Raw genomic sequence first — 27,099 nt, 5'->3', positions numbered from 1 at the left:
TTTCATCCCATGCCTTTTTCCGATCCTAGGAAATTGTTCAGTATTTCATCAGTCAGATTGACATGTTACCTACTCTACTCATAGCTTACTGCAAGACTTTATTTTCCTTTATTGTGGATGGATACTAAATTTTCCCAAATGTTCTCTGTTACTATGGAGATGACCATGTGATTTTTTTCTCCTTCATTTAATTTACATAGTGAACAACATGCTTACTGAATGCTACGACAATCTTAGGTTAAACCAATCTTGTACTGCAGGGGAAAAATTCTACTTGGTCATAGTATATCATTATCTTTAAAAACTAATGCTCATTTTCATTTATTAACATTTTGCTAAAGATTTCTGTATCTATGTTAAATGTTGGCAGAAAGTGGTTTCTGATTTTCTATTATTGTAATGTCCTAGAGAGATTTTAGTATGAAAAATTACTCTGATCTTATATAAGTTGAAATTCAACACTGATTTTAGCAACATGAAACATCAAGAGACTGGTTGTTAAATTTTATATGGAAGACCAAAAAAAAATCTAAATAAATGTAATATGAAAGTAGTCACTGGCAAAATACTATTTCTACAAGTTTATATGAAGTCCATAGTTCTAATGCCTTATCACACACAAAGAACTGCTCCTATATTATTGCATAAACATTCTATATCTCGATACTTCTCTGAGTTTGAGAAAGACAACTATTACTGTTTAGTTCAACTACCATTATCTCATATTCTATGGATATTCAGTCACTGATTCAACACATTCTAAAGTTGGGAAGAGATTGGGAGATTATTTAACATTTTCAAAATGTTAAAGAGGGTTAACAAGCCTAGGAATGACAAAATATGTGGCACAATACCATCCAGACCATGGGCACTACAAGCACAAGCAGACTTGGGACCACAGGCTTATGTCATGGCAAAGTAAGCTAATCCTCCGTTTGTTGCTTCTGTACCCTAAAAAGGCACAGTTTATGTCCTGATTGTTCCACTTTCCATTCAGCTCCCTGCTTGTGGCCAGGGAAAGCAGCAAAGGATGGCCTAAATCCTTAGGACCGTGCACCCGTGTGGCAGACCCAGAAAAGAAGCTCCTAGCTCCTGGCTGTGGCTCAGATCAGTGCTGGCTATTGTGGCCACTGGGGAGCAAACCAACAAATGGAAAACTTTCTCTGTTTTTTTTCTCTTCTGCCCTTCTAATACAATTAAATAAATCTAATTAACAGTGATAATAATACAGTAAAATCTCAACATCATCTCTGAATTTGGCTAAAAGATTTTAAAGAAGCTACTACACCTATCACATAATTTCAAACCAAAACAGGATCCTGAATGGCAAAACGTCACATTTTAATCATTTTAGGACAAGAAAACAAGATTTCTGATGGACAGTGAAATTAACATGAAAACAAGTTAATTTTTACCTTTTTATAAAATCTGAAAATTATAAATTCAATTTATAAAACTAGCATAACTGCAAAAAATATAAAAGCTCAGCAATTAGGAAAATAATATGACAGAAGAAAAACAACAATAGCCAATATTTATATAATTTTTGGCAGCTGAAAAATGTTTTTCAAATATCTCATTTGAATCTTCCAAAACTTAGAAAAAATAAAAAATAAATAATAGCATACTAATTTTCATGCTGAGAAAACACGTTCAGAAAGTTAAGTAACTTGTTCAAGTTTACAATAACAGTAAATGGTAAATCTGGGAATCAAGAAAAGGAAATCATTTTATCACAGCCAGGATTACATATATGAATAATTTACACATGAATATGTACAAAAGTGAACCAGATGTAAATCTGCCCTAAAACAGAGAGACCTCAGGCATTTAGTCTAGTGGTTAAAATGCCCAGTGGCACAGCAGACCACCTGGGTTCAATTTCCAGCTGCAGCACTTGACTCCATCGTCCTGCTAATACAGATCCTGAGAGGCTCAAATGATTGGGTTCCTGACATCCACAGGAGAGACCTGCCTGAGTTCCTGGTTAATGCTGTCACTCTTCTTTTCCCACTCTCTATAACTCTCTTTCTTTCCCTCCCTATATTTCTCTCTATCTTTCTACATGTCTATACCAGGTTTTCTCAATTTATTCCTCTTTCAAATAAAATAAATGAATAATAATTTTCCAAAAGAAATGTAATTCCTTGAGAGTGATCCTACACCAGAATCATACCTGTCTAATGAAAACCCATAATTAAATACTCTATTAGCTGATATCTTCAGGAAAGACAATAAGGACATAAAAACAACAACTAGAATACAAACCATAAAAGGTAATTTACTTTTGTGAAAGGTCTCAGGTCTTTGTACCAGATATAAGCAGTGTCATTTGGCCATCTCTTGATTACAATCTTTTACTCAAGCAGAAAGAGGTAAGAGGTTTTAAGTACAATTTCTGCTAACAAAGACTGGAAAAAATTACTGTATGGTTTTCTGAGCACTGATTGCTGAAAAATGCAACCTAATCTGTTTTATCTGTCAACTCATATGAGGACACAAAATTTCTCTCAGAGTATCATTTGAATCCTAAAATTATTCTGTAAAATAATGTTAACATTAAACACAGACAAAGAGAAAGAGAGAAAACATTACAGAATTTAACAATGGTAACTTCTAGTTTAATTTCAAAACAAACATGAGTAGCATTGAAGCTAACTTAGCATGATTAAAGTTTTATGAAACTTTTATCCTTACTATCCTAATTCTCGCTTCCCAGAACCACTATGCCTTTACATGAGTGACATATTAAACTTTCTTACCCATAAGACTGGAAATCAGAGGACCTCAAGTGAAGTCCCAGTTGACTTACTGGTTTATAAACTTGGTTAATTTCATAGAGTACACTAACAGTGTTTTACCAGACAGGCTTGGTGGCACAGAGGTTCAGCCCAAAACCTGACTGTAATGAAAGGAATGCAAATTAGGGCCTGAAAGCTGCATTTGAAGGTCATTTAGAAACATCAGAAAATTGGTTAAACTAGTCTCTGGACCTACGTAGCGTGGACAATATTATCTAACCATTCATCCTTATTTGATAGAAAACCAAATCTGGTCCACAGTGATCTGCACTTTTCCTACAGGGATATTTGCTATTTTTCTGCTGGTTTGGCTCTTTTGAGAACATTAATTTGGACACAGCCAATATAGCCCTATGCAAACAGGAGACACTAAAAACACGCATGGCGCAGGGATGCAGAAGAGGTTTTCCTTACTGAATCACAGATACCTGCGCATGGTGGAATTTTTATACCTGCACCTCCAGAAGAATGCCACATCAAGCCCAGATGTTAGGCAATCCCGACAGAGTTCTCTTGTTATTGTTTTCACTTTGTTTAAATAATTTGAAATGTAGCAACACAGATAAAAGCTTTCATCTGCTACTTCACTTCCCAAATGCATACAACACTTGGGTCTAAGCCAGACCAAGGCAAATTAAAGCCAGGAGACTGGAACTCAATTGAGGTTTGTCATGCAGGTAGCAGGGAACCAGCTAGTTGAGTCTGGTAGGAGCTTATTGACAGGAAGCTAGAACTGGGAGCAGAATCAGGACTCAAACTCAGGCATTCCAATCAGTGATGTAGGCATCCCAAGTGGTGTCTTAACTGATACACCAAATGATCACATTAGTACTAAAGTCTAATTACAGGCACAATTTATTTTCTGTGGGAATTCTCTTAATCACTGTTTCACTGATAGAACTGTAAAAAAAAATTAGACAATGCTAATATAAGGAAAAAATTGTGCAAAACTTATAAATTGCCTATGTGTAGCTTATACTTTTTTTTTCCAGAGTATAGATCACTTAAACTACACTTAACAGATTTATATTGCACATTCTTTTTATAATAGGCTATTTTCAGTTACCAGTATGTTGTGGTAGAGACTTCTGGTTAGGATGATAGACTATACTCTAGAAAGCATTATTGAAGAGAAGCAAAAACTCCAACTGAGGTTGTACACGGGGAAGACAGAGGTGTTAGGCTCTTATTCAAAGTCCGTGTAAGTTTGAAGAGGGCACAGACCCCAGAGCTTCATGTTCCCATTGGCCTCAGCCTTCAGCAACTCACCAAAAGGTTTTGTTAATGGGTCAGTATTGTCGTGCTTCAGGATAAGCCACCACAGGAAAAGGAAGAGCTCTCTGTGTCTCATTCTCTAGTCCTGTTGCTCTGCCTTTCAAATGAATAAAATTTAAAAAAAAAACTTCTAGTTACATATAGTCAAAAAGCCATCCAAAAGCCTTCACTGTATGTGAACAAATACTATGTCCTGGCTTTCACTAAAAGCTCTTGCCTAAAGGAAGTTGGCCAATTCCTGTGCCCTTGACACCCCTGTGGGAGACTAGATGGAATTCCAGGCTCCTGGATTCAACCTGGCCAAGTTTCAGCTGTTGCAGTCATTTGGGGAGTGATCCAGCAGGTGGAAGATCTCTTTCTCTGCCTCTTTCCTTCTCTATGTATCTCTGCCTTTCAAATAAATAAATTATTTTTAAATGTAGCAAATGCCCATACAAACTAAATACCCCAAAAGTAAGATAAAAAACATTCACTGTAGGAATATTTCAATAAATATATATGTATATATTTAAAAGTTCTTGCCTCTGCCAAGATTTTGGAATTTTGTTCTGCAATCTTAGTCCTTTTACTTCTCTCTCTGTTAAGGTTGTGAAAATTAATCTGCTTAATTTAGCTTCTTGTGGTAAGAATGGGGCTTATGTTATCCAAGTATTTTACATCAAAGAGCTGAAAACAGAAATTCATTCACAGCCAGGCCTACAGGATCTTATATCCCCTGCATCACAAGGCAGACCAAATGTGGATCTTCTGGAGAAACAGAAAACTTCTCAAGAAAAGATCTATCAATACTAGCAATTGAAGCTCTCACAATAAAGATGACAGCTCAAAATCCCAAACTTACAGGTGGCTTCATTGCTAATTAAAATTTACTTAAACTGATGGTGAAATAAATTTGAAATTCTTAGAATAAAATAAAACAGGAGATTACTAACATATAGTGAAAGATCAAGAGAAAATCAAAATGAATGTTTTCTTCCCTAAAATTACAAAATGGGTGATTAAGAGTTGACTATGTAAATATTTTTGAAGAAAATAGGAAACAAAGCTAAATAGTCCAAGAAACTATATTGGACTCAAGAAGATACACTGCTAATTTTTAGGTGCATTTTTGTGTTTTTCTTAAGAATTTCTGAAGATCTGGTGCAGAAGCCTAGTGACTAAAGTCCTCATCTTGCACATGCCGGAATCTTATGTGGGCACTTGTTTTAATCCCAGAGGTCTCACTTCCTATCCAGCTTCCTGCTTGTGGCCTGGGAAAGCAACTGATGGCCCAAAGCCTTGGGTCCCTGTACCTGCATGAGAGACCTGGAAGAAGCTCCTGGCTGCTGGCTTCAGATCAGCTCAGCCACTTGGGGAGTGAGTCAGCAGACAAAAGATCTTCCTCCCTGTCTCTCCTCCTCTCTGTATATCTGACTTTCCAATAAAAATAAGATAAACCTTTTTTTTTTAATTCTGAAACTATTAACTTGAAGGAGAAACAAGATATATCTTGAGTTCTTACACTGTGATTTCCAAATGTAGTTTTAAAGTAGTTAAATAACAGAACCATGGGACTACAAAAGTAGGCAATTTCCTTAAAAGCTTATCACAATATTCTCCTCCTTCCTTCAAGCAAAAAAAAAAAAAAGTTTCACACAGCCTGTAAAAGTAACTATACATCATGTTAGACATGAAAATTTTTGACCATTAAATAGGTGTTTCAAAGGTATTTCACAAGCATTTGTACATAAACTTACCTATCTATAAAAATGAAAACTGAAATTTCACTAAAAGGGAGGCACATTTAATTTGGAATCAATTAACTCACTAGGTTCAATAAGCAATTTAATTCAGAAAAAATATTCTACATATAAATAAAGGGGTAATACATGGTTTTTAATGCCCAATCCTAATTTTACTAATATTTGGGGACTGTATAAATGTGTTAGTACACTGGGTCACAGGCAAACCAATATATTTTTGACTCTGTGCTTCTCAAAGATCTAGTCAAACTGTTAGCTCTGTTTGTCTAAGATGGAACTTATATTTTTTTGTACTTGGGTATATCTTGCCTATAATTTACAGACGGACAAGTTCATTCTAAAATTGACTAATTAAAATATATTGATCATAAAATATGTACTGTTATCTTTTTCCTTTAACACATTTTAAAGCGTATAGCTGAAAATGTATATGTTCTTATGCCTGTGCAGCATAAGACAAGAATATAATTCAATGAAACCTTTATAAAATGTCAGATTAATTACATTTCTTCAGTGCAGATGGATTTAAGGAAATCATCTCTGAAAACAGTACTTCATTTAAAGTAAAATAAAGACAAAATCTTCTCTGGTAAATCAATGTGTAGGATTTGCCAAAATATTAAAACTGCCATATATTAAAGAAGCTTTGATACGGATTTTTAAAATAAATACAAGCAGTGCATTTGTGACAGTCCTAAGGCAATGCCCTACAAACAGATTTTTACAGATGGCACAGCAGGAAGGATCAGTTGCATGACAGAAGAAATAAATGCAACCAATTAAAAATAGCTAAATCCTAAATTTTACAGAGGTCATCTATATATACGTAACATGTTACATACTCATTCACTTAACGAACCTTTATTGAGTATCTGCACTTTGTAGGAAATCAGATACATCTGTATTGAAACTCAAGTTAGTACAAGGTTTATCACATACACAAAGTTTACCTCTTCCTCAACATAGGTCAGCATGACATTTCTCTAACATGACTTTATGAGGTTTTGAAATTCAGTGCCATAAAACTCAGATGCATAAATCACTTCTGAAGAATACATTTGTAATGCACCATTCATTGTGCAATGGCTTCATGTTTTGGTGGACTTAAGAGATTTACTGTTTCTTGAGTTCAACATTAACAGAGACAAAATCTTTATCTCTTTGCCCAATAAGCTTAATATGGACCTTAAAACTATTTACATCTATGTATTTGTTAATATGATACAAGTGCTGTTCTATTCATCCCAAATTGAAGTTTGTTGTTTAAAACATTACCTATGCTACATCTGACTAAAAATGGTATTTTAAAGCAGTATTCAAGTTAGGAAACAGACAAAATAGAGAAGTTGAGAGAGTAAAATTGTAAAACTGGAAGAGTAACATTTTCCTTTTATTGTTTCTATAACTGGTAACCTTCATTCTACAGGAGTTATATTTTTAGTTATTTTTAAGTCCAAATAAAAAATAAATTGATTTCATTTACAGGTAGTGATTGATCACTCATTGTCTTTTTAAGTAAATTACATAGGACTGGGAAATTGTCAAAAACAGGGACACTGAAGGTTACACAAAGCTCTTCTGTTTCATGGTTTTCTAACACAATCAGCAACCAGAGTTCCTCAGGCCGAGTTCCCGTAGATGATGGCCATATGCTTCTGTCTTGGGTCTGTCAGGGAAAGCCCAGAGCTTTCCACATTCCTTAAACGGATCAAATCTGCTGGACCCCTCCCTTCAGTAACAGAGTGCAACACTCACAGCCTGTGTAATAAGGCAGCAACACCATCTCTTTGGGAAACCACACAAAATGAAGACTAAGGACATTAGTCTGATAAACATTTTTTTCTTCTACATACACTTCGGCTCTCTCAATGTCCATAATTCTAGAGAAAAGCAAAGGAATTGAGCTATAGTTACCAGCCGATTTGTACTTTCAAAATCAACTGAACACAAAAGAGGTGATGTACAAATTCTACCTGTGAGTGTATACCATGGCTGACATTTACATTTTTCCAAGAAAAATGCGTCAGGTGCTCTCATCTCCCAGCCGCGTGGAGGCTGCTCCCAGACTCGTAGCTGCAATTGCCACTCACCTCTCGGACAGGTCCCTTGCATACCCCTTCACCAAACGGAGCCTCTCCTGTCCAAGCCTGTCTATGATTTCCCTCCTAAAACTCTCTGCAGAGGCCTTTCCATGCCCATAGTCTAACCTATGTGGTGGCTCTTACTACTTCTCCATCTTTGACCATCTCTAAGTCTTCAACACACTGTTCTAGTTCTGTACGGCTGCTGCCATGTCTCTGTCATTCACATGTCAACAGCAACCTCACAGTCTGAAAGTGGGAAGAGAGAGGCAGCCACACTATCCATGATACACATCTTGCCCCATTCACACCATAAGAAAGGGCAGATCTTTGAAACCACCCCAATTCATAGTAAACACCAAAGGTATCATAAAAATTTTTCACTTAAATTAAGTAGGTTCCCCTCCTTCATCATCAATTCATGGAAAATCAGCACAGGCTGCATGTTTCATTACTCTCAAACCATTCTTACTACCAACTTAATCTGGAAGATTGTACTTAATAAATGCAGACAACTGGACTTTCTTTCTGTCACTTTCCAGTGTCCAAGATGTCAAAGTGAGGACGTGGAGGGTTCTCTGGTGCCAAATTCCAGATTTCCCTGGGTCTCACCTGTGGGTGCCATGATCAACTGTGCCAAAAATATAGGAGCCAAAAATCTGTAAATCATCTCCATGAAGGGGAGCAAGGGATGGCTGCGCAGACTTCCTGCCACTGGCGTGGGTGACATGGTGATGGCCATGGTCAAGAAAGGCACACACCAGAGCTCTGGAAGAACATAGATCCAGCTGTGGCAGTTTGACAACAAAAGCAATACTGAAGAAAAGATGCTGTGTTTCTTTATTTTAAAGATAATGCAGGGGTCATAGTAAACAATAAACATGAGATGAAAGTTTCTGTTATCACTGGAACAGTTGCAAAGGTGTGCAACCTTGTAGCCCAGGGTTGCATGCTATGCAGGCAGCACTGCTTGATTCTTCAGTGTATTTGTAAAAAATAATAACCTATTAAAAACTATTTGCTCCTAGAAAAAAATTAATGCAGACCACCAATGACTAAATGTATAATTTCAAGTAAAGAAAGCAAAAGATGCTCACTTTCTAGGACAAAGACAAGAATTAGATAACTGGTTACTAAGAACCTGAGTCAGCCCTCAGGGCAATGATGCTGCCACACCACATGATATATTAATCCACCAGTCTCCCAAGGATGGTGGGAGTACACAGACAAAGCAGCAAATAAGACCAAAAGTCTCAGGAGTGTAGGAAGATCATCTCCTAAGAGAAAGGTAGGGCCTGTTAGGATGAGAGGCATAGAGGGGATGAGAAATCCTGAAAAAAGAATCTTAATGACTAACAACTCACTGTTTAACCACAGTAAAGCCCAAAATGAAACCAGAATCACAAATTCATAATGGGCCAAACAAGTATAGGTCTAAGGATTTCTTTCAAAATGCAAAGTGGAAGGAGACAAGTATTGTGGTAGACAAGGGACATGGAAAGGAGTGCAACAGAGCTGGTAGTGAAGTAGCAAGTCTTTGCAGACAGGGTGAAGCAGGGACCTGGCGGTGTCTAAGAGGGAAAAAGTGGCTAAAGGCCCAGACCCAATCCCACAGATGTGAAGAAGTGGAGGAGGCAGATATTGGGAGCTGTCGAAACAAACGAGAATATTCAGATCTTAGAAATAGAGCACTAATGATGAATTACAAGGCCTGATAAAAACAGGAAGGTGGGGACCAAAGAGGTAAGCGGAAAGAGACCAGCATGCTGAGATTCAGGGAGAGCATCTCCCATGTGCCGAAACTGGTGAGGATGAGGGCAGAGGATGGAAATTAGATACGACCTAGGTACTAAGGCTGTCTAGCAAGGTGGAAAAGAGCTCTAGGGTTGACAGAGTCAGGTGAACACACTGTTATTATTACATATTTCCCAGTGAGTGAGAGAAGCCTCCATAGCAATGGGAAGAACTAATTTTCACTTAAGACAAGGGGAGGAATCTGTACAAAGGCAGAACAATGACAGAGAATAAGGAATATGTCCCCTAAGCAAAAAATACTTCTCCTAGCCACTGCCATGCTGTGTAGCTTAATCATACACTCTACTAATACATTTCCCTGAAAGGCTTGAAACTAAGGAACCACAAAAAACAAAAACAAAAAAATCATTGAATATTTCAAGTCCATCACTGTCAGAGGATTTACATGCTAAGCACCCTAGGAAGTGTTTTCCTGCAGTATTAAATTTCATCTATATAGCCAGAATGAGACTATACCTGGACTGTGAAATACGTATTATACTCACTTCAGAGAAGAGGATATAAAGGCATAAACAAGGAACCTGTCCAAGATCAGAGTCAGTGACAAAGTGAGGACAGGAACTCAAGGGTAACTAGATAGCCCTTTCTATGCTTAACCACTAAAAGAATTCACATGAGTGTTTTTTCATCTGAAATTTCCGACCTTCATTCTTTTATCTTTGCAACATTTCTTTGAAAGCTATGCAATACTGATTCTCAACCACATCAGGGAACTACTACCCCACACCCACAAGTATTCACATTATATTGAGTATGTGCTGAGATGCCTTTCTGAGAAATACATTAAAAAACTAGAAAATGTATTATTCTTTTAAAAAATCTGCTTCTCATTTTCAACTAGCTAATATCCAGCTCAATAATTTATTTTGTTTCTTTTTCTCTACAGCAATATCCATAGTCATATCACAAAAAATCTTACTTACTAGTTACAATGTTTCCTCACCTCAAAAGAAACTATGCACTTTTAATTGATTTCCACTTTAAGATTTTTATTACTAAAAAGCACAAAATATGTTATTATGCATTATTATCTTAATTCTTACATACTACATATTGGTTTTCTTTTTTTTTTTTTGAAAGATTTCATTTATTTATTGGAAAGTCAGATATACAGAGAAGAGGAGAGACAGAGAGGAAGATCTTCCGTCCGATGATTCACTCCCCAAGTGAGCACAACGGCCGGTGCTATGCTGATCCGAAGCCGGGAACCAGGAAACTCTTCCGGGTCTCCCACGCGGGTGCAGGGTCCCAAAGCTTTGGGCCGTCCTCGACTGCTTTCCCAGGCCACAAACAGGGAGCCGGATCAGAAGTGGAGCTGCCGGATTAGAACCGGCACTCATATGGGGTCCAGGTGCATTCAAGGCGAGGACTTTAGCCACTAGGCCACGCCACCAGGCCCTACATATTGGTTTTCAGAAAAAGTAACTGCATGTAAAAATATCTTTAGAACATTTGCTAAAGCATCCCATGCCTTCCAGGTGACTTGGTCATTTCCACACCAGGAGAATGAGGCACTCTTGGTCTTCAAAGAGGTAACCGACTCTGGGAAAAACTTAAAATATTACAGGGCTCTTCTAATTAGGATTACAAAGAGATGTAAAATGATTTCTTGTCATCAACCTAAATTCTTCCAGGGCCAAAATAAGGAAAACAGGAAAGGAGGTGCAAGTGGGATGGCACTAGGAAAAGTGACAAGGGAGCTGTTCTCCTATCTCACCTGAGATCATCTTCTCATCCTTTACACGATTTTGAGATCAGAGGGCTTGGTAGAGAGGAAAAATTGATCTGCGTGAATAATAAGTGCAATCTTCCCACCACAGATACAGCAGTGTGTTTAAAAAAAAAAACTTTCAGAAAATAGTGGGAGGAGGAAGGAAGAGAGGGGAAAGGAAAAGCTAACGGAGAAGGAAGAAAAGAAGTAAGGGAAAAAGATTGTCCACAATATTAACGTTGCTTCTTGATACCCTAAGAGCACTATTTTCAATGTTGCATAATTTTCCTCACAGACTGCGGCCTTCTCCTCACAAAAGATCCGTGTCTGGTCTTAGCCACAAAGTGAGAACAAGCCAGTGTGGCTGAGTCGGTACTGGGCACAAAGTGTAAAGTTGCCTCAATAATGCAGGGATCTTCTTTGGTGCTGGTTCCTGCCCTGGCTGCCCTATTTCCCAGCCAACTCCCCAACAAAAGCAGAGCAAGATGACCCAAATGCTTGAGTCCCTGCCACTCATGTGGGAAACTAGAACAAAGTTCCTGGCTCTTGGCTTCAGCCTGGCACATAACCGACTTGCAGCCATCTGGGGACTGAATCAGTGGATGAAAGAGATCTCTTTCTTTCAGTGTAATTCTTTCAAAATGCATAAACGTTAACCAAAAAGTGCAGTGTGGCTCTAGCCCATTTGTACTAATTATCTGTATGATAGTCTGACAAGTTCCTCTTTTAAAAGTGAGGAAGTGACCACTTGCCCTGCCTAATTTTTTTTTAACTGACATATAAAAGTGGTACATCCATTTTAAGGGCTGTGACATCTCAGTGGAGCTCTGCCAGTCTTACAGGGCTGCAGAGGCACGGCAGACAGGAGCTCTGCCCCAGGTAGAGCTGCAAACATGCACTCAGGCAGCTGCGAGAAACAGGGGCTCTGTGACTAGCCTGGTGCCAGGGGCTTTGCTGCCTTTCCTTGTCCCCTTCTCCCTACTATAAGAAGATTGTTTTGTAGGCTTAATATTGCTTCACCAACAGCTAAGGAAGGAAATATTTCTATGTAATAAAAATTCTTTTGGTGTTTGTTACTCCCTTCTCCTCCATGCAAAACAGGAAAGCATGACATGTTGCCTTTTATGGTTACAAAAGATCCAGATGAAGGTTCTCAATGTTCCCAGACAATCATGCTCTCAACAGTACCACAACACTTTCCCAACTTAACGCTGTTTGCAGAGGGGGAGAATGTCTTACAGGCTCCAGGCTTAATATATCTCCAGGGAAGACAGAATCTGAGAAATGTTTACTAAATCAGGTCAGCAATTGATCAAATAGGAAATTCACGGAAATAAAGCCACTAATATGCTTGCTGATGCCTTCGTGAAATAAGGATGAAAAGTTAATTTTAAGTTGTTTTAAAAAGCATTCTTTCAAATACTCATACATATTATTTCAAGTTCTTGCACCAACATAAACTTGCAATCCCATGTTTCCCAAACATTTCTGAAGTCTGCAGTATCTGAACCATTTTCTCTGGTAGGGCACTGACAAGGATGGACTTCGGAAAGCTGTTAAGATGGCATTAGACCTTCAGTGCCTGTGCCCATGTGGAAGATCCAAATGAAGCTCCTGGATCTTGGTTTCAGCCTGATCTACTGATGTCTGTTGTGACCATTGGAGGAGTGAAACAGAGAGGAAAGACAAATTGAAAGATAGACTGACTGATCTAAATTTGCCTTTCAAATAAATCTTAAGAATTATAATTAAAATTTTTTCACTTTGTAAAGTAACTGGCCACAGGGTTTCTTTTTCTTCTTTTTTTAAAGATTTATTTATATTTACTGTAAAGTTAGATATATAGAGAGCAGGGGAGACAGAGAGGAAGAGACTCTGTCCAATGATTTATCCCCCACCCCCAAGTGGCCACAACTGACCGGTGCTGAGCCAATATAAAGTCAGGAGCTTGCTGCTTCCTTTGGTTCTCCCACGCAGGTGGCAGGGTCCCAAGCCTTTGGGCCATCCTCACTGCTTTCCCAGGCCAAAAGCAGGGAGCTGGATGGGAAGCAGGGATGCCAGGACATGAACTGGTACACTTATGGGATCCCAGATTGTACAACGCAAGGACTTCAGACATTTGGCTACTGTGCCAGGCTCCATAGAGTTTCCTAAGAATTCTTAATTAAGAATGGGGCCCAGCGCGGTGGTGCAAGGGTTAAGGTCCTCGCCTTGCATGCCCGAGATCCCATATGGGTGCCGGTTCTATCCCGGCAGCCCCACTTCCCTTCCAGCTCCCTGCCTGTGGCCCGGGAAGGCAGTCGAGGACGGCCCAAAGCTTTGGGACCCTGAACCTGCATGGGAGACCCAAAGCTTTGGGACCCTGAACCTGCGTGGGAGACCCGGAAGAATCTCCTGGCTTTGGATTGGCATAGCATCGGCCGTTGCGCTCACTTGGGGAGTGAATCATTGGACGGAAGATCTTCCTCTCTGTCTCTCCTCTCTGTATATCTGTCTTTCCAATAAAAAAAAATAATAAAAATAAATCTTTTTAAAAAAGAACGGATTAGGCATTTGGTCTAGTTGGCATTGAAATTCTTGCTGTCATTTCCTGACTCTGGCCACTGACTCCAAATTTGTGTCAGCGCACTCTCTGGAAGGCAGCATCAAGGCTCAAGTCACTGAGCTCTTGCCACCCAGGTGGAGGCCTGAGTTTCCAGCTCTATCCCAGCTGCACTCATTGTGGATTCCGGGGAAGTGAACCATGGAGATGGGAATTTTGTGCTCCCTCTCTCTTTTTGCCTCTCAAATTAAAAAAAAAAAAAAAAAGTGAATAATGCATCACACAAAGTAGTATATGCAATGTCTGTATAAAAATATCTATAGTATAAAGTTACCAATGAATGTAGATTTATGACATTTTAGCTAACATGTTTGGAAAATGATATAAAATACACACCGTTAATACTGTTAAGAAAACACTAAAAGCAGAGTAGAATAATTCTGAGTTCAACAAAATAGGTTTATGTCAAAGTATAAATATGAATCGTCTAGTGTCTATGGCATAATTTTAATCAATAAAATGAAACATACGTTTACCTCACTCTCACTTAAAGATAATACTTAGATTTACAGAGAACAACAACCCCTAAAAAGCACTGTAAATTCAAACAGCATAATTAGACCTTGAGTTTCCCATAAAAAGAATCATTAAGGCAGGACACCTGACCAAAGCCACAGATCTAAAAGTTGTACTTTTCATTTTTTAAGATACACAATGGGCAACAATGAAAGAATATGCTTACTTACTGTGTACAGAAAGACTTATATAAATAACAATTCATAAAAGTTTTCTTTACCAAGTTCTATTTCCTAAAAAAGTAAGCAAAAAGCTTTTATTTTTACCTTTTTCAAATTCTTGCCTACTTACACATCAATAAGACAATGAATAAACATTGTCATTAGATTGTCAAATTCTGATGATTCTCTCTAGAAACATAAGCAAGAGTTTCGTTGTTTTTCCCTTAGATAAAACAGCCCAGACAGGTATACAATAAACAACAACCTTCTCATTATGCAGATGGAAGTACCCGTTGGGCCTCTGCCCCTCATGTTCCCTCCTCCATCATTCAGATAGTCACAATTCTGGAAAGTCTGTTTTGAGGAAACTCTGGCAAGTTTGATGACATCTTGAGAACTGATTTTTAGAGGCTGGTGCTATGTAGTGGTATGTTAACCCTTCACCTGTGGTACCAGCATCCCATATGTGTGCCAGTTCAAGTCCAGGTGCTCAACTTCTGATCGAGCTCCCAGCTAATGCGCCTAGGAAAGCAGCAGAGAATGGCCCAAGCCCTTGGGCCCCTGCACCCATGTGGGAGACCTCAAAGAATCTGCAGGATTCCAGCTTTGGATTTGCCCAGCTCCAGTCATTGTAGCCATTTGGGAAGTGAACCAGCAGATGAACGGCCTCTCTCTCTCTCTCTCTCTCTGACTCTCCTTCTCTCTCCTTAAACCTGTCTTTCAACAAAAATAAACAAACCTTTAAAGAGAGAGAACTGATCTTTACTGCTACTTTTTTTTTTAAAGATTTATTTTTATTTTTTTTTTATTGGAAAGGCGGATATACAGAGAAGAGGAGAGACAGAGAGGAAGATCTTCCGTCCAATGATTCACTCCCCAAGTGAGCGCAACGGCCGATACTATGCCAATCCAAAGCCAGGAGATTCTTCCGGGTCTCCCACGCAGGTGCAGGGTCCCAAAGCTTTGGGCTGTCCTCGACTGCTTTCCCGGGCCACAGGCAGGGAGCTGGAAGGGAAGTGGGGCTGCCGGGATAGAACCGGCACCCATATGGGATCCCGGGCGTGCAAGGTGAGGACCTTAACCACTTGCACCACCGCGCTGGGCCCTACTGCTACTTTTTAAACTGTAAATTTCTATATGTTAAAAGTAAGTGGATGGAGAAGTTAAGATCAATGTTCCTTAATTTATTTGGGAACATATGTTCATTTATGTGTTTAATTGACATGAAAACAAGAGAAGAAAAATTAGTTCATGTTGCAAATATGAATAACTGCAAAATGAGCCTCACTGAAAATCAACTGCTTAATTATCAACAAATGAATAAATGAAGGGGTATGTGTTTGATATATAAGACTCCACTTAGTATGGCTACATCTCATATCAGAGTATTTGGGTTCTGACTGCACTTCTCATTCCAACTTCCTGCTAATACATACCTTGAGAGGCAGCAGATGACAGTACAAGCTCTTGATTCCTGCAACCCACATTGACCAACCAGATTGAATTCTGGAACTCATGGCTCTGGCTTCATACAACCCCAGCTATTGTTGACATTCAGGGGATGAACCAGAAGATGAATGATCTCTGCCTTTCAATAAAATGCAAATATACATATGTAAAAATTTTTAATAAATGCATGACTACAGCTGGTGAGATATATGCTAAGCTTCTGATGCAACACTATCAATCCATGTGGGCATTGGTTTGTGTCCCTGCTGCTCCACTTTCCATCCAGTTCCCTGTTATGGACTGGAAAATAACAGAGAGTGACCCAAGGCCTCGGGCCTCTAACCCACATGACAGAGTGAGAAAAAGTTCCTGATTTGGCTCAGCTCTGGCCTTTGTGCCCATTTGGGGTGTGAACCAGCTGATGGAAGATCTCTCTCTCTCTTTCTTTTCTTTTTCCCTTCTTTTCTCTGTAACTCTACCCTTCAGATAAAAGTAAAAAAAAAAAATGTTAAAAGGGGGTAGAATGAATGAATGCATGAGGAACAAATAATGCAGGTACGATATTCTAAACACTTTCTTTTCCTCTTGGTGCTAAACAATGTTGGACTCAGCTGACCAAGCTCCCTTCTGTACCACCCTTTCTTTATGTTCCCAAAAGCCAGCTCTCTCCTGGTTTTTCTACCATCTCATCAACCATCTTCACCCAATCTCTATGCTGATTTCTTTGCTTACCTTCCTAATATCCTCAGGCCTTAGGACTCTTTTTTCTGTTTATCTTGTCAGGTGATTCCAGCCATTCCAATGGGATAAGTAGTGTCACTTCAACCTCTTTTCTGAACTCCAGACTTGCATACCTTATCTGTTAGACACCTCTATCTAGAAATGTCTAAAAGGCAGTGCCAAATCAACACATTCAAACTAGATTCCTAATCAAACCCTCAACCTGCTTATGTGAGTAAATGACTTCACTATTCCCAGGTACTCAAGTCAGAAACCCAGGGAATGATTTTAGATTCATCTTCACTAGTATTTCATTTTCTTGACATAATGGATTTCATAGAAACCACACTTCACATTATCCTTCCATCCCAACACACTGGCACTCCAGAAAAGTGAAGAAAAGAAGCCTGATAACATGATATGATACTTAGGTTCCATCTCCTGAGCATTTTCTTTTCGGTGGGGCTGGAGAAATGGGAGGGAAGACAGGAAAGGAACTAAAGAGATATGCCCAAAGAAGGTATTGCTAGACATCCTGGGTGTTCATAAAAACCCATGCTGAAGAATGTCTGGTATATAAAACTGGAGATAACTGTCCTTAGCAGTAACAATAAAAAATGTATTTAAAACTTTCTCTGAAAATAGCATTTATTCAGCATTAAATTACTTTAAAAAGCACAGCCTTAAATCTCAGAATGTAAGTTCTAGAAACTTACATGAAATTCTTTTGTGAAATAAACAGTTCCTCAGTGCAATACCTCTTCTGAAGTCTATAATCAAGGATAATTATGCTATGGGATAAAAGCCAGAAGTTAATACAATTTTAATAGCATCTTATACATGCTATAAAAATATTTTAAATTCATAAAACATATAAGAACAAAGAGAAATAGTCATCTCTTAAAACTTTAGTTCTTAAAGAGGAGATACCTTCTTGAAATATTCTGTAAGAAGATATTCAAATATAAAAGGTTATGCTTTATTATTATAAACATCTAGGTCTTTATAATCAACTAGCCTCTTCATCCCCAGTAATTACTAATTATATTGAATTCTATTGTCAGTAAGTAGGCAAAGCTCTGAGTAATTTTAGTGTTTGTCTCCAAGACCCAAAGGTTAAGAAGGTGGCAAGAACTCTTAAAATGAAAGACAGCAGAAGCTGCCAAAATATTTACAGATTTTCCCAGTCATTGACTTCTACCACCAATTGCCAATTAACAAAAGAATGTATTAAGTTGACAAACCTTACTGACCATATACAATAATGAACTGATGACACTCAGATACATTATCAAAAAACGCAAACAGGGCCTGGCGGCGTGGCCTAGTGGCTAAAGTCCTCGCCTTGAACGCACCAGGGATCCCATATGGGCGCCAGTTCTAACCTGGCAGCTCCACTTCCCATCCAGCTCCCTACTTGTGGCCTGGGAAAGCAGTCGAGGATGGCCCAAGGCTTTGGGACCCTGCACCCGCGTGAGAGTCCAGGAAGAGGTTCCTGATTCCCAGTTTCGGATCGGCATAGCATCGGCTGTTGCGCTCACTTGGGGAGTGAATCATCGGACGGAAGATCTTCCTCTCTCTCTCTCTCCTCCTCTCTGTGTATCCGCCTTTCCAATAAAAATAAAAATAAATCTTTAAAAAAAATGCATACAGTCTGTCCTTGAAGTGTGCTTGATATGGAAATACCTTCATACAAAGACAACAGGAAAAGAGTGTTGACAAAACTTTCTATTAAAAACATCAAGTGGGGTCAGCATTGTGACCTAGTAGGCAAGGTTGCTGCCTGTGACACTGACATTCCATATTGGCTCTGGTTCAAATCCTGGATGCTCCATTTCCTATCCAGCTCTCTGCTAATGGTGCAAGTGCTTTGGCTCCTACAATGACATGGCTTTGGCTTAGCCCAAAAATTGATCATTGTAATCATTCCAGCAGGTGGAAGACCTCTCTCTGTCTTTCCATCTATTCTGTAGCTCTTAAGTAATCATATCACATTTAAATTATTTATATAAACTATATTAAATTACTTAAATAGGAGTCATTCCCGCAGAAAAACCTTAAAATCAACCATTTTACAAAAGCATAAAATGCACTGCCTTAAATTTTTAAATTAAATCTAATAATCTATAATACAAACTATACAAATAAAAGAAAAATATGAATTATTATTCAAATGATAAAACAATTCTATAATAGAATTGTTAGAATAATTTTAGAAATCACAAATTCTCTTTCTGAAGATTTAGTTATTTTTTTATAATATTTATTTATTTTTAATGGAAAGGCAGATTTACAGAAAGGAGAGACAGAGAAAAAAAATCTGTTTACTAGTTCACTGTCTAAATGGCTCCAAAGGCCAAAACTGAGCCAATTCAAAGCCGGGGCCAGGAACTTTTTCAGGGTCTCCCAAGCAGGTGCAGGGTTCCAAGACCTTGGGTCACCCTCTACTGCTTTCCCAGGCCACAGGCAGGCAGCTGGATGGGAAGCGGAATAGCCAGAACCAGAACTGGAGCCCATATGGGATCCTGGTGCATACAAGGTGAGCATTTTAGCCACTGAGCCAATATGCCAGGCTCAGAAACCATAAATTCTAAAAAAAAAAAAGTACTGTATTTGATTTAAGTGCATTATTTCCAGTGGCTTTTGAAATATGTGGCAAATATTGCATATTAAACTTGAATAATTTATCAGATCCAGTTTCTATAATTACCAAAACTTACAAAATACTAAACTTTCACAGGATGCGAAGCTAGTTTGTGTCCCCTAAAAAGATACAATGCCCACAGTTACACACACACACACATATACACAGAGTCTTTGTTTTTATACCCGTTATACGGGCTGAGCATCCCTAAATTCAAAACCCATATTACAAAGGTAAGTAAGTATTTGATGCAGCAGCCAAGATGCCATGTAGCACAATATGGTATTTCATTCTAAAGTGCCTGGGTCTAAGGTCCAGACCTACTCTATACTCCAGCACCCTGCTACTGTGTACCTGCACACCAGCGCATGAAGGCTCACATAGCAGGATGTCTACCAGACAGAAAACCTGGGTTACTCCCTGTCTCCTGATCCTAGTCAAGCCCAATCTCAGCTGTTATGGCCATTTGGGGGGAGAATCAGCACATGGGTGATCCTCTTTTTCTCTGTTTATCAAATAAAATCAGCCAATCAATTAAAAATTTTTCAAATCCAAGCTCTTGAACTTTTTCAGTACTCTCATGATGTCATGCTTGGAAAAATTCACCTCATCTAACATGACAGGTCATTGTCAAAATACAAGTACACTAAAAAATTACCTCAGGTTAGATGTATAAACTGTGTATGAAATATAAGTAAATATCATGCTTAGATTTCAATCCTATTCCCTCCAAAAAAATCTCAATATGAAAATGCAAATATTCCAAAATCAAAAAAAAAATAAATAAATCCACGATAATTCTAGCCCCTTAGCATTTTGGTTACAGGATCCTTAACCTGTAATTCACAATTTAACCTTTCATCCTTTTTTACCTAAGTATAAATTTTCCTTGCTTTAGAAAGGGAGCTATTATGTACCAGGGAGTCACTGTTTACTATAGGGGTGGGGCCCCAATGCTGTACAATTCCACTGCCAACTGCTTAGGAACCCGAAGGCCTAGTCAAGCTACATTCTCAAAAAAAAAAAAAAAAAAAAAAAAAAACACAACAACAAAAAATTCTGCCTGCTCAGCGTTTACAGGGAAGTACAATCTAGTCAAGATGATCCTGTATCCTGTACACTCTATGAGATCCAGTTTAGGTAGTGACCAAGCAAAGAACTGTCAGAGTGCCTACAGGCCCTTGAGGGTGCTTAGTGTTCAAAACAGACATAGGCAGACAAGAACAACAGCTGGTTTTTTTAAGACTTTGTAGTATGCGAAACCTTTAGAGTTCAATGTTCCCAAAGATTCTTAAACAGAAAAAAAAAGTCTGTGACTCTCCTAGATACTTTCTAACGAAGCACCTTTAAATATTTTTTTAAGATTTCTAAAAATATTTTAATTATTTTTTAAAAATTCCTAAAAATTTTATTTTTAAAAAATTTCAATTTTTAGAAAATTTCAACTTTTAATTATTTCTAAAAATATTATTATTTCTAAAAATATTTCTAAGGAAGCGCCTTCATTTTTTTCTGGTCTGTATTTTTCCATTCCCAAAAACTACACAGATTATTTCACTGTAAGTATAAAGAAAGCTTACTATTCTCAGGGAAACCTTACACCTTAAACAGGAGCTAGAAAACCCTAACTGCCCCAGGGAATGTTCTCCAGCCTTGGAGCAGAGTCCCTTCTCCGGGCCCAGGTCTGGGTCTCACCAACTCCTTCCCTTAAGCACTTCACAGTGCTCTTCTGCGGCTCACTCCTACCAACACCAGGGAAGTCAGTAAGGAAAAAAGCATGGAAAAGTCCAGCGATAGGGAAATCGATCCTTGGAAGATTTATTACTAAATAAATATGGCCCCGTTTCTTCAGTAGGGTCCAGGAGAAATCTTGCTTTATTCACACACATACAGAGACAAACCTAGAAATGGATACATTTATATCCTACGTCTTAAATCCTAGTCTGAGATCTCCTTTCAGAATTAATTTACTCATTCTGGTGAACGAATAAATAGTAGTTTTCAATCAGGGGCAGTGTTGTCCTGCAGGTGACATTCGGCAATGTGTGGATATATTTCTTATTGTCACAACTGAGGGCAGAAGGAGAGTTCTACAATCTAGTGGGTAGGAGCCAGGAATTTAGCTGTCCTACTACGCAAAGAACAGATGGATTGGTGGGAAAGACAGATTTACTGAGACTGGAGAAATGTGTGTGTGTGAGAGAGAGAGAGAGAGAAAGAGAGTGCTAGAGAAAGAGAGAGAGCGTGTAAGCGCATACTTATGCTTGTGCATAAATTCCAGGAACTCCCTTGATCCAGGCAGCAATAACATTTCTAAGGCTTCATCCTAAATAAGCAGTTAGACTTATGCATGTTTGTCATGGACATTCACTGCCTCACTCCCCTCAAAAGCAATGAAAACACTCCTAATATCCAGCAGTAAAGACTCTATAGTAAATTGTGACACATTCACTTAACGGAAATTTGAATCCTACACAACTTTTTTTTAAAGAATGAGTAAATCCACAAAACACAGCAATGTCAATGAAAATCAGCAGGAAATTACAAATAACAAATAACATATGAATTACAAATAACACATTAATAATGATCTTTTTAGGGAGTACTATTTTATGGGTTTTTGCATTTCTATTTCACATTTTATAATTCAAGAAACTAAGGCTTAGGAGCTTTGAGTAACTTACCAAGGTGATACAGAAAATGCTGGGCATGTAATCTAAACAACAGCAATTTGACCAGAAGCTTAAATTATTATCCAGGGCTTTTGCGTGACTTAGCACCTTTTTTGAATATCTAACAAAAATGAACACACACACAAAGCTTTCTAAAATTTTTATTTATTTTCTTCCCTTGAGGGACAGGTCAACAGTCAGCCTGCAAGCCTGAGCTCCCATGTGATGGTTCACTCCCCAAATGCCTGCAACAGCTGGGAGTGGGCCAGGCCAGAGCTAACAGCCAAGAACTTAGTCAAGATCTCCCACATGCTCCAGCACCACTGCCCCCCAGGGTTCACAGTCACAGGAAGCAGGAAGTGGAAAGAGAGGTGGAACCTGGACCCAGTACTTTCCTATAGGGTGCAGGCATCACAACTGCTGTCAAAATTGTTGGGCCAAAGTCTCGTTTTTATTATTTTAAATAGGTATTTATTTTTAAGAGGGAAAAAAACAAGATACACAAATCTTGAGTGTAATTTTACTTAAAAGCAATTTTCAATGAATTTTATATATGAAAAGCTGTTTAGTTCTGATGGTTCTAAATGTCCATATATAGAGAGAAATGTATACCCAACCTTTTAAAGAAATATATCTTTCATCACAAAGTCACACTGTTGACAACTTAAGATTGATAGGGAAGGAAAGCACTTCCAAGGCTACAGTAATCAGTAAGCCTTTTTGGAGCTGGGGCTAGGGCGGTCAGAAATGGTGTTTCTTTCTCTTTTTAACTGAATAAAGAAAAACTTCTCTGGGTTTTTTCACAGGCCATGAATTGGCGATGGGACAGAGAAAAAGAGGCACAGAGCATCAGAGAAGGCACGCATGGATACAAATTTGTCAAAATAGCTATGGGGACAGTTTCATAGCACCCCAGAGCAGGCAGAAGCAGACACCAGAAAGCTGCTGTGTGCAGTTTTTAAAAATTTCCTTGAGCAATAAAGAAAACCAGAGTGAAAAAGTGCTTTGAGTACAGTTGTTGATACAGTTCCAAAGAATAGGTCTAACTCTTTTAACTTTATTCCCCATAACACCTAAACTTAGATTTGTTGTGTAAATTTTAGCCACTTGTACAGGCAATCAGTAAATACTTGTTCTGTTATTTTAAGACTTTTTATAACTATCAAAATGATGAGAATCATAATAGAAAACACTGATAGAGGGCTCTATGGTACTCACTGAACTAACTGCTACTAGTTGATAAGTACTCTTCAAGTCACTCCTGGAAGCAGGTAACGGCATTCTCATTTATTTTATTATTATTTTTTTGAGATGAGAAAACCAAGTCATGCAATTAGTAAGCAGAAAGCTGTAACACCGGCATTACAGTGTGTGTCTGTCTTTGTCCAGGCTCCCCAGTTAACTGGGAGGCAACACTCCTGTTGGGCCAATGCTTTTCCAACTTAGCACCATAATTTCTACCCTGGTGGGAAGAAAGAAGCTCACTCAAAATTGCCTCTGTGAATCAGCTCCATTTCAAGGAATGAAAGGTTGCAAGTAGATTTGACTTGTAAGCAAATTCTTCGACCGATTATATCCCAAAGACATCTGAAAATACATCAGACATGATTGCCCTGTAAAGTAGAGATTTCTGGAGTATACAGCTTGTCACACAGTAGATATTCATTAAATTCCAAATGAGTGCGAAAAAAGATACATGCGATAACAAGCAGACATTCAGATATATTATATAAACTGCTCACTACTGAAGAAATATATCAGATGTGACACAAATCACAGTGACCCCTTTAAGTAGTCACTGAAATGCTTGAATTCACGAGCATAAGAAAGAAAGGACTGCAGCAAATAAAAAGAAAAGAATAAACACAGGGAGTCTACAGCCAACTGATCCAGGCATCAGGATGATAGATGAAATGGGACTTTCCTCATGCCTACTGCACACAGCTAGAGATCTGTATCTTCAGTGTGCTAGGAATCTCTATTATCCTGAAAGGTGAATAAGAAGTAGGAACAGTGACCAAGAAATGCCCCCTTCAGCATTCTCTTGAACATAAATAGCTACTCTACATTAAAACACCCTTTAAAATCAAAGTGAAAGAAAAAAAAACCCAAAAGCAGAGTTTTAAAATTCATGCAACTTTTTTTTTCCTTTTGGTCTTCATCAACCCAGTTATTTTAAGTTGCTATTCACTAAAAACTATAAGATATGTCAGTGTTGAGGCCATATGTTGAAAGTCAACGAGATTCTTTTTTTTGTTAGCATTCTCTGTCTTTCATTGGCAGGTTTTCTAAGTAAGATCTGTCATCTGAAAAGCTCATTCTGCACAGTTGATGACTTTCCATAGGTCATGTTTTCAGATTGAATCACAATCTTTTGTAGCCATATCTACTTAAAAATCCCCATCATACTCATATAAAATATAAAACACTTTTTTTCAAAATATGATGTAAGAGTATGTCACCATATTCACAATTAAACCATATCAAATTGTCTTGGTGAATCTTTAATGATGGGGTGAGTGCAATTAGGCTTTAGAACTTAGATGTAAAAATCCCAATTTACCAGAGTTGTAAACTTTGTATTTTATGTATTAAGGTAGACTGCATTAGCCAAAGGGTTTCACAAATGTTGCATTGCGTGACTTGGTTCTGATTTACAGTTAAGACTGTTCAAACTTGTATTTTATGCCCTTGCTACACATATACACTGTAAATATTGCATAAGAAGATAGGAATGTAATAACCATAAAAATAATTGCAGGCTATTACACAATCACAAGTCTGTTTCTATTCCTTATTAGACCAGTCTCATCATACCACGTAAAGTACATACACTGAACAAAAATAGAATGAGTTCTAGAATTAATTTTCTTTTACATCTCCTTGAGATTAACATTTTTACTGCTATAACATGGATCACAAATTTTTTTAAAAGCAAAAAGGTAGAAAAAGGTCTACTTAATATGTGAATTCACCTATATTATCATTAATCCTTTTCTATATTACATATGTATGTAAATACATATGTACATTTATTTTCTTAAAAAAATTATTACTGAGTATATACACTCCGATTTCCATTTCTCTAAGTTTTATATCCAAGAATTCAATCAATCCAACCAACAGCAGGTGAAAAACTATCTTTAAAATTATGTATGTACTGAACATATAGATAATTTTTCTTGTCACTATTCCCTAAACAATTTAACAACTTTTTACATACATCTGCATTCTGTTAGATATTATAAATAATCTAGAGATAATTTAAAGTATACAGAGGCTGTGGTAGGTTCTATACAAATGTAGGTATCTGCAGTAAGTCTGGACCCACTCACCCACAGAATCCAAGGGATGACTGCGCTGTGCCCATGAAGTTGAATTCTTACAAACCTAAGCCCCTTCTTGTTTGTGACACTATCAAGACACCCCAGGCTCCTGAAATTTCCTTTAACCCATGCTCCGTCCAATGTGCTGTCCCCAGTGAAATCATAAAATAGCATGTTGATGATACCTTGCCTCTGCTTTGGAACCTTAGGTGTCTTGTAGTAAGTACTAACTGAACTCCACATCTTCCCTCCCCCAAACATTTATTCATTTATTTGAAAAACAGATATAGAGAGAGACACACACACACAGATTAAATTTCCCATTTGTTGATTCACTCCCCAAAATGCAACAAGAGTCAGGGCCAGCTAGGAAAAAGCCAGGAGCATGGAACTCCATCCTGATCTCCACTGTAGGCGGCAGGGGCCTGAGTATTTGGCCATCTGCAGCTCTTTCCCAGGTGTTGGAGCAGGAAGCTAGACTGGAAATGGAACAGTCAAGCTTAAAAATGGTGCTCCTATGAGTACCAGTGTAACAGGCAGCCTAACCTGCTCTGTCAACACACCAGCCACTCCAAACTCAATGTGGTATTGCACATTCAACGATCCTGTTTTGCCTTGAGCAAACTTCAAATTCATCCACCTTAAGGCCTTTCCTTAAACTTTCATTCTTCCTGGAAATGACAAACAAATAAGGCCACACCTAATGGGTAGGATTTCAATAGTCAGAAATCCTATTGAAGAGGCCTGCACTGAGGTGTAGCAAGATAAACCTGGACCTGTGGTGCAAGTATCCCACATGGACATTGAATCGGGTCCTGGCTGCTCCAATTCCAATCCAGCTCCCTGCTGATGGCCTGGGAAAGCAACAGAGAATGGCCCAAGTGGTTAGGTCCCTGCACTATTGTAAGAAAAACAGAGAAAACGCCTGGTTTTGGATCAGCTCAGTCCCAGTCATTGCAGCCACCTGGGAAGTAAATTAGCAGACATAAGACTTTTTTTTCTCTCTCTCTCTTTTTCTCATTCTCTCTCTCTGTGATTCCATCTTTCAATAAAAATAACCTTTAAAAAAACGCTATTTAAGTCGGAAGGAGACACAAAACCAAAAAAATAACATGTGTTTATATTTATTGTTTAGTATGACTGTGTAAATTGTTCTAAGCAAGCAGAGGGTTTCAGGGATAATACAATGCTCACCAGCCTTTAAAATTCCTTGTGGCATTTCAGGTAGAGCCATCATTTTGCTGGCATCGCATAACAGGTGCTAGTTCATGTACTGTCTGCCCCACTTCGGATCCAGCTCCCTGTTACTAGCCTAGGATAAGCAACAGAAGGTGGCCCAAGTACTTGGCCCCCTTTCACCCACATGCAAAACCCAGATGAATCTCCTGGCTCCTGGCTTTGGCCCAGTCTATCAGTTATGGCTACCTAGAGAGTAAATCAGTAGATGAAAAATCTCCCTTTCTCTATGTCTCTCCTTCTCTTTTTCTAATTCTTTCAAATAAATAAATCTTTCTTTTTTAAAAAAGATAGCACCTTTTATTTCTCCACCTTTCCACACTCCTAATCAATACCTACCTAATTAAT

General features: G+C 38.3%; 1 protein-coding gene and 1 pseudogene across 2 annotated transcripts in view; one reads left to right on the top strand and one right to left on the bottom strand.

The window, feature by feature from the left end:
• LOC121166283 (BRISC and BRCA1-A complex member 2) overlaps positions 1-27,099 on the bottom strand; it is a 418,479-nt gene that overhangs the window by 225,475 nt on the left and 165,905 nt on the right. The window lies entirely within an intron of this gene.
• LOC121166284 lies at positions 8,447-8,873 on the top strand (annotated as a pseudogene).

Source organism: Ochotona curzoniae, unplaced genomic scaffold (genome assembly GCF_017591425.1).
Source record: "Ochotona curzoniae isolate NIBS_2020 unplaced genomic scaffold, NIBS_Ocur_1.0 patch106, whole genome shotgun sequence".
NCBI lineage: Eukaryota > Metazoa > Chordata > Mammalia > Lagomorpha > Ochotonidae > Ochotona > Ochotona curzoniae.
Note: the sequence above shows the minus strand (reverse complement) of the source record. Positions and strands in the feature narration are given on the sequence as shown.